General features: G+C 51.1%; 1 protein-coding gene across 1 annotated transcript in view; it reads left to right on the top strand.

Annotated features, from left to right (window-relative positions):
• The first annotated feature begins 3,616 nt into the window (after window positions 1–3,616).
• The window catches only part of LOC116628965 (14-3-3 protein zeta/delta), a 32,442-nt gene continuing 29,531 nt past the window's right edge, over window positions 3,617–6,527 (top strand). The window contains exon 1 of the mRNA XM_032399275.1: window positions 3,617–4,067. The gene's annotated coding sequence lies outside the window, so the exon portion shown is untranslated. The remainder of the gene's footprint in view (window positions 4,068–6,527) is intronic.

Genomic DNA, 6,527 nt, shown 5'->3' with positions numbered 1-6,527 from the left:
GGGAGACCCAGGCAATGGAGTCCAGCTGTGCTCTGATGGAGCAGAATGGGTTTGGTCAAGAGCTAACAAGTCTGTCTCTGCCGCAAACTCCAGATTATTCCAACAATAGATAATCGTGATCTAGAGCACTCTGTTCAGCTCTCTCCTTACTTTCTTACTTAATGCTTGCAGTAATCTGATGGGATTGGGTGTTAGTATGTGCAATTTAGTAGCCTAAGGTAACATAGCTCTGATAGACAAACCAAGATTTGCACTCAATTCTGATTCCAAAGCCCACTGCACTATGCAGCATTTCTCCAATTAAATCATGTTAAGGCGAGACTATAACCTGACTGAATTGCAATTAAAATTAAAAGATCACCTAACTGCTGCTTCATCAGTAGAGTCCATCTTTTGAAGTTTTTCCAATTTGAATAATGCAAATTCCCCTGGACTCTTATTTTAATGTATAGCATAGATCTGAAGAGGTCACGACAGTCCCTTGTACATGAGTGGTGCCTACTCACTGTCTCATCCCTTAAGTCTCATTAGTGCTAACAAACTAACACAAATTTGTGTTTCCAGAGGGAACATCTTTATACCTCACTTTTTCTTTAAGATTTGTATTTATTTATTTTAGAGACAGAGCGAGAAAGCGTAACCAGGAAGGGCAGAGGGAGAGGGAGAGAGAATCTCAAGCGGGCTGCGTGCTGAGCGGAGCCCAACTTGAGGTTCAATCTCAGGACCCTGAGATCACGACCTGAGCCAAAACCAAGAATCAGACATTTAACCAACTGTACCACCCTGGCGCCCCTCTACCTCATTTTTTAAAGACATCTTAAATATATCATTCATTTTATCTTCATAACCCTTTGAACAGTAGAGACATCAGATATGTCCACTTATTAATGAATAATAATAGTTCAATTACTTTGTGCAAGGAATGGTGCTAAGCAATGTATATATGATTATAATTACTTCTCTTGTAATTATGCAAGATACATCTTATATAATTATAAGTACTTATATAAGATACTTACATCTTATATATTACATATGTATAAAACTTCATTTAATCCTCAACACCACTTAACAAGTTAAGTGTTTTTATTACCAGTATTTTATTGATGTGGCAATTAAGGCATAGAAGGTTGAGTAAATTGACTGAGGCAACAAAGTTGAGCAGTGAAGAAAATAAAACAGGTCAGGCTACCTGAAATTCTCCCAGTAATTTTCCCGAGTTCAAGTTCATAGGTCCTCTTTATTTTTTCTTTTGCCATTATCCTTGCCATATATATTCCTATTCCTCAAAATACTTATCACTTGGGCTTTCATGACTTTCTCTATTCTTGCTTCCCTGCAACTGCATTACACCTTTATTCCATGAGCTCAAATTCCTTGATTTGAGTTTGTAAACCTAATAATTCCTGTTGTTTCATACACACATGCCTTGCTATTTAAAACATGAGGTAAACACCTAATTTAGCTGTTTCCTAAAGTAAATCCACAATTTATTGATGCAGAGAAATCCCTAAACTTCCTCTAAAACAAAAGGGTATTATTCTATCTAGACACATAGTTAGATTAAAGAAACATCAATTTCCATTTTAATAAGATTTAACTTAATATATTTTTTTAGTTTTATTTATTTAAGTAATTGTTACACCCCATGTGGAGCTCAAACTCATGACCCTGAGATCAAGAGTTGCATGCTCTTCCGACTGAGCCAGCAGGTACCCCTAACTTAGTATCTTCTGTCAAATTTCTGGTGCCATGCCTAGCACAAAACCAAAGACAACTTAAAAGGGGGGGGGGCTGAAATATTAATATTTTAAATGAGTCACTCTCTAAAAGACTTTACTTGGGAGTCAAAAGAACGATGACTTTAATATCTCAGAAATAAAACCCCGATCAATTTGTTCATCAAGTTTAGTACGAATCTGTTCTGATACGGGAGGCTGGGAAAAAATAAAATACCCTGAAACTGAACTGGTCACTGGAAAACTCTCTTCCTGGTTTATACTTTACTATCTAAATGCCAGCTGGAACCTCAGGCAAAATGTAATTTGTAGACCGGTTTGTGGCAGAAACACTGTATCCAACATTCAGAACAGACAAGGTGTTGGAAGAGTGAGGACAGACTTTATGTGTCTGCTACTGATAAATTCAATCCTCTGCACATCTTGAGGCTGAACTCTTTTGTAAGGCTCCTTTGTCAGCTGTGCCTTAAGGCAGGCCCCCTAGTAGGTGCTCAATAAAGGTATGTTGGGGGGGGAAGAGACAAACCAAGAAACATACTCTTGACTACAAAGAACAACAAACTGATGGTTACCATAGGGGACGTAGGTGGGGAGATGGGGGAATAGGGAATGGGCATTAAAGAGTATACTTATCAAGATGAAGGGAAAATGATTTTAAAAAAGGATATGTTGGAAAACTCAATAAGGCCAAAATGGAGTTTGCAAAGGGGTAGTAGGAAGAGTTCTAAGTTCTCATTGCTAACTATAAACTCTAGATGACTTTTGCAGCTGGTTTTGCAGGTCATCCTAGCACTAATCTTTTCTTAGCTCTAACATTTAAAGGGAGAAGAGGCAGAGGCATTTTACACTGTTCATGTATCTCTTTGAACTTCCTTAAGTTGACTGGGTGGAGGCTCTACCGTTTTAGGCTGGCCCGTTTGTATGGCACCTGCAATTTCCGCTCTTCTCTTTCCCCCTCTTCCTGGCTCCAGGTCCTTGCTCCACTGCCAGCTGGGTCAACGGGGGCCCTGGGAACTACCACGTCCCTCAAACCTTGCTTCAGGAGAAAGCAGGTAGTGATCTTTATGTTTTAAATCACTGCAACATGAAGTCTTCCAGTGGACGCTTTATTTGGATAGAAAAATCTAATCTACGAGGAACGAGTCGGTACGGGCCAACCTCTATTCTTTGTCTCTCCTCATGCTAAGGCCTCCACGATCACCCGAACCCTCCATCTAAGAAGGTTGCCGTTTCCCCGCCGGAGCTGTAGGCTTTCTGAAAGAGGCCGCCTCACCTCCCACCAGCTCCGCCCCACCCGACCCACCTCACCCCCACTTCGCGCCCCCATTGTCCCCTCGCAGCTGTCACTGCGCACAGATCCCGAGTCCCCTATTGGAAAACTTTCCCGTCACTCAGCCCATACTCCGGGGCCGGATTCCTCTCTCTATTCCGAGCCTTAAAAGGTCTAAGGCCGCTTTCCGCGAGCCAGCAGGTAAAAGTCGCGGCGGAAGGGAGGAAGGGAGGGGCCGCGCGCTAAGGTTGGCCCCGCCTGGCGATCGGGTGCGGCGGGCTGGGGGGTAGCGCGCCACACCGCCTCTCCCGATCGTCTGACCGCGCCCTCCCCTGCCACCCCCAAATCCTGATCACAATGCCAGAGCGGCAGAGCCACTCGCGTAATCCAGCCCCGGGACGACCCAGGAGGCAGTTACCACCGCGAAGCACGGAGGGCGGGGCGGGCCTGGGCGCGGGGAGGGGTTGGGGGGGATGTGAAAGGTCCCGGATGTTGCTGAACCGGAGCCCCTTCTAGAGGGAGTGACTGGCGCAGGCGCAGAAGGGCCGCACGGAAAGCTAAGGTGGGGGTGGGGAGGAATTTCCTTGCTGGTTTAGAGGAAGAGTGAGTCTGTGGAGGTTGCGGGGGATTCGAGAAGGCGAGGTAGGCAGGCAGTGGTGGGAAGGAAAAAGGAAGGAGCTTCCTGCCCAGGCTCACTCTCCCAAGAGCAGAGAAGTTGGAAGCTGAGCGGGGTGGGGAGGAGCGTTGGTAGCGGGAGAAGTGTACGCTCCTCCGCTCGCCCTCTAGCGCGGGCGGGCAGGACGCGCGCGCTAGGGAGCGGCGGTTGCACTGGGCCCCCAGAGCTGTGGGCACCAATCAACGGTTGCCATAGCAGCGTTTGACGTCATCGTGCGTGTGGTGCCCCTGCTGTCGGGGCTGGTGATTGGAGGAAACCCCGTGTCTGCGGAGCCGCTGTAGCCTGTGAGCAGCGAGATCCACGGACAGAGTCTCAGCCTCGCCGCTGCCGCCCAGAGACTGCTGAGCCCCCGTCCGTCCGCCGCCACCCACTCCGGACACAGGTAAGGGACCCGGCCGCCGCCGCCTAGTCTCACTCCTTCCTTTCCCAGACCAAGCTTCCGAAAGCGTGGGGGCCGTCCCCGCTCCACAGCGCCTCAGCCCCGCTCGCCCGGCGGTAGCGGCGCTGGGCTGAGGCGGAGTCTCCTCTGGCGGAGACGGGCGGCGGCTTCTTTTCCGCCTGGTTCGGGCGGGCGGCTCGCGGCCGCCTCGGGCTACTTGCTTCCGGATCGACGCCTCGGCCCCGATAAGCGCCCGTTCCCGGACCCCGTCCCCGGGGTGGAAAGGGCGCCCACACGCGAGATCCCCGGGGAGCCGCCCGGTCGCCGGCTGCCGGGGGTGGCCGAGGCTCCTCTGGGCGCGATCCGTTCCCACCCGCGCCCCCTCCTCGTCGCCGCCCCGCTCCCGCCCGAGATAATGACTCGGCGGCTGCGGGCATTGCAGTGGCGCAGGTGAGGCCGCCCCCTCCCCTCGCCGCCTTCCCCTCCCCCTGCCTCTCCCGCCCGCTCCTCCGCGCAGCCTCCGCGCCCAGCGCTGCGGCGACGGCACCCAGCCCTCCCCCACCCGGGCGGCGGCGCGGCAGCGGGGCTGGGCCTGGGGACCGGGCCGCGAGCCGAGGCCGGCCCGGAGGCGCCCGCCAGGTACTCTAGGGCGAGGCCTCGTTTCGGGCACGAGGGGGAGCCGGCTCTGGGGTGGGGCTGGCCTGGGACCTGGGGCCGAATTTCCTGGGTTCTTCAGTGGGGTGGGGGATGGGGCTGCGGTGGGGGTTTTTGTTTTTTTTTTTTTGTTCCCCCTCAGGGTGAATGGGGGGCTCTGAGCCCAGGTGGCGATAGAGAAGAGAATGGGGAAGGCGGTGGGCCGGCGTCTGGCTCGCCTGCCCGGTGGGCTTGAACGGGAGGGTCCCCGTGCTGGCTTTTTAGACGCTGTTCCCCTCTCGGGGCGAGTGAGGCTGAGCGTAACAGCCGGCGGTGGCCCAGCTCGCCTGGGTGTGGCTCTTGCCCCCTCCCCCACCTGCTGCAGCTGTCGGGTCCTTATAGACTAAATGAGCACCAGCGGTGTCCGGTGGCGGAGGAGACGCGGGTGGGAGAGTGGGGTGTGTCCGCCGCCCGGCCGGTCTTGGTTCCGCTTCTGCGGGAGGCGCTGGCGTCTCTGCCCCCGGGGCGGGCGGGCGGCTCCCCCCCCTTCCCCCGGCTCGGGCGGGGGCGCGCTGCTCCTCCCTCTCCCTCTCGCTCTGGTGGGGGGAATTAGCACTCAGCAGTAGGTTGGGCTCCTTGACACAGATCCGCCATGACAAAGAGGGAGAATCGGGGACTTGGGCGGAGCCAAGGAGGGGTGGTTGCGGATAGCGCGCATGGAAGGATTTGCACTTTAGAGTCAAGGTCTGTCCGTGTTCGTTTCACCTCAGTCGACGTCTTAGGTTGGTTAAGGGTTAAAATGGGTGCGGCGAGTCCTCTCCGCAATACAGAGGCGAGGCTTTGGAGTACTACTCTGTGAGAAATGCACTTCCCTTGTACCCGAGGGGTTGGGGAGAGAAACCTTTGTACTGTTGTTTTTTTTTTTTTTTAAGATTTTATTTATTTGCTAGAGAGAAAGACAGCCAGAGAGGGAACACAAGCAGGGGGAGTGGGAGAGGGAGAAGCAGGCTTCCCGCTGAGCGGGGAGCCCGATGCGGGGCTCGATCCCAGGACCCTGGGATCATGACCTGAGCCGAAGGCAGACGCTTAAGGACTGAGCCACCCAGGCGCCCCTGTACTGGTTTTTGATAATTTTTCGTTAGAAGCAGCATTAACCTGAGAGCGTTTTGAGTTCCTAAGGGAAAAATTAGTAATTTCAGGGGTGTGTGGGGGGGGGGGAGTATGAGATCATAAATTTTAAATAGTTTTGCATTGGCACGGTATACCTCACAAATAAGCTAGCTGATTACTTCTTTACCCTGTTCGATTTGGCTTTTAAAAAAGGTATGGGATTTTCCTGGGAAGGTAAAGGATGTGATACTGGGGAGTCAGTTCCTATAGTGACTGTGGCTCTTCTGTTCACCTTTTAATAGTGCACTTCAGGCTGTATATTTATCTTTAAAATCACTTATTCTGTGGGATCAGTGTATGGCTTAGTATCTTTCTGTGCTGTTTTAGCACCTTTCAAAAGGATATCTTTAAGGAAAAGTGTAACGGGTAAATTAAAAGGTCTAGGGAGCTTTAAAATGAAAGAATTAAGTGAGAAGTTAGGGTAAAGGCAGCTTGAGTGACAATTAAGTTTTGACTACTAGAAACACTGTAATTTTATATTTAAACTGGAGCAATGACATAGAAAACACTGACCACACTAGAAGCACTTAACATACACATTTTAGTGCTCATGTATGATGGTAAGTTGTAGGACTCATGGATGTGTATTTTTTAAGCATGTATGCATAAAACAAGGTACAGGTAATGAGGCTTTAGGATCTGTTAGCGATTGTTGGTGCT

Source organism: Phoca vitulina, unplaced genomic scaffold, assembly GCF_004348235.1.
Source record: "Phoca vitulina isolate PV1807 unplaced genomic scaffold, GSC_HSeal_1.0 scaffold158, whole genome shotgun sequence".
In the NCBI taxonomy this organism is placed as follows: Eukaryota; Metazoa; Chordata; class Mammalia; order Carnivora; family Phocidae; genus Phoca; species Phoca vitulina.
The sequence above is the reverse complement of the archived record's forward strand: the minus strand, read 5'-3'. Positions and strand labels throughout refer to the sequence as shown.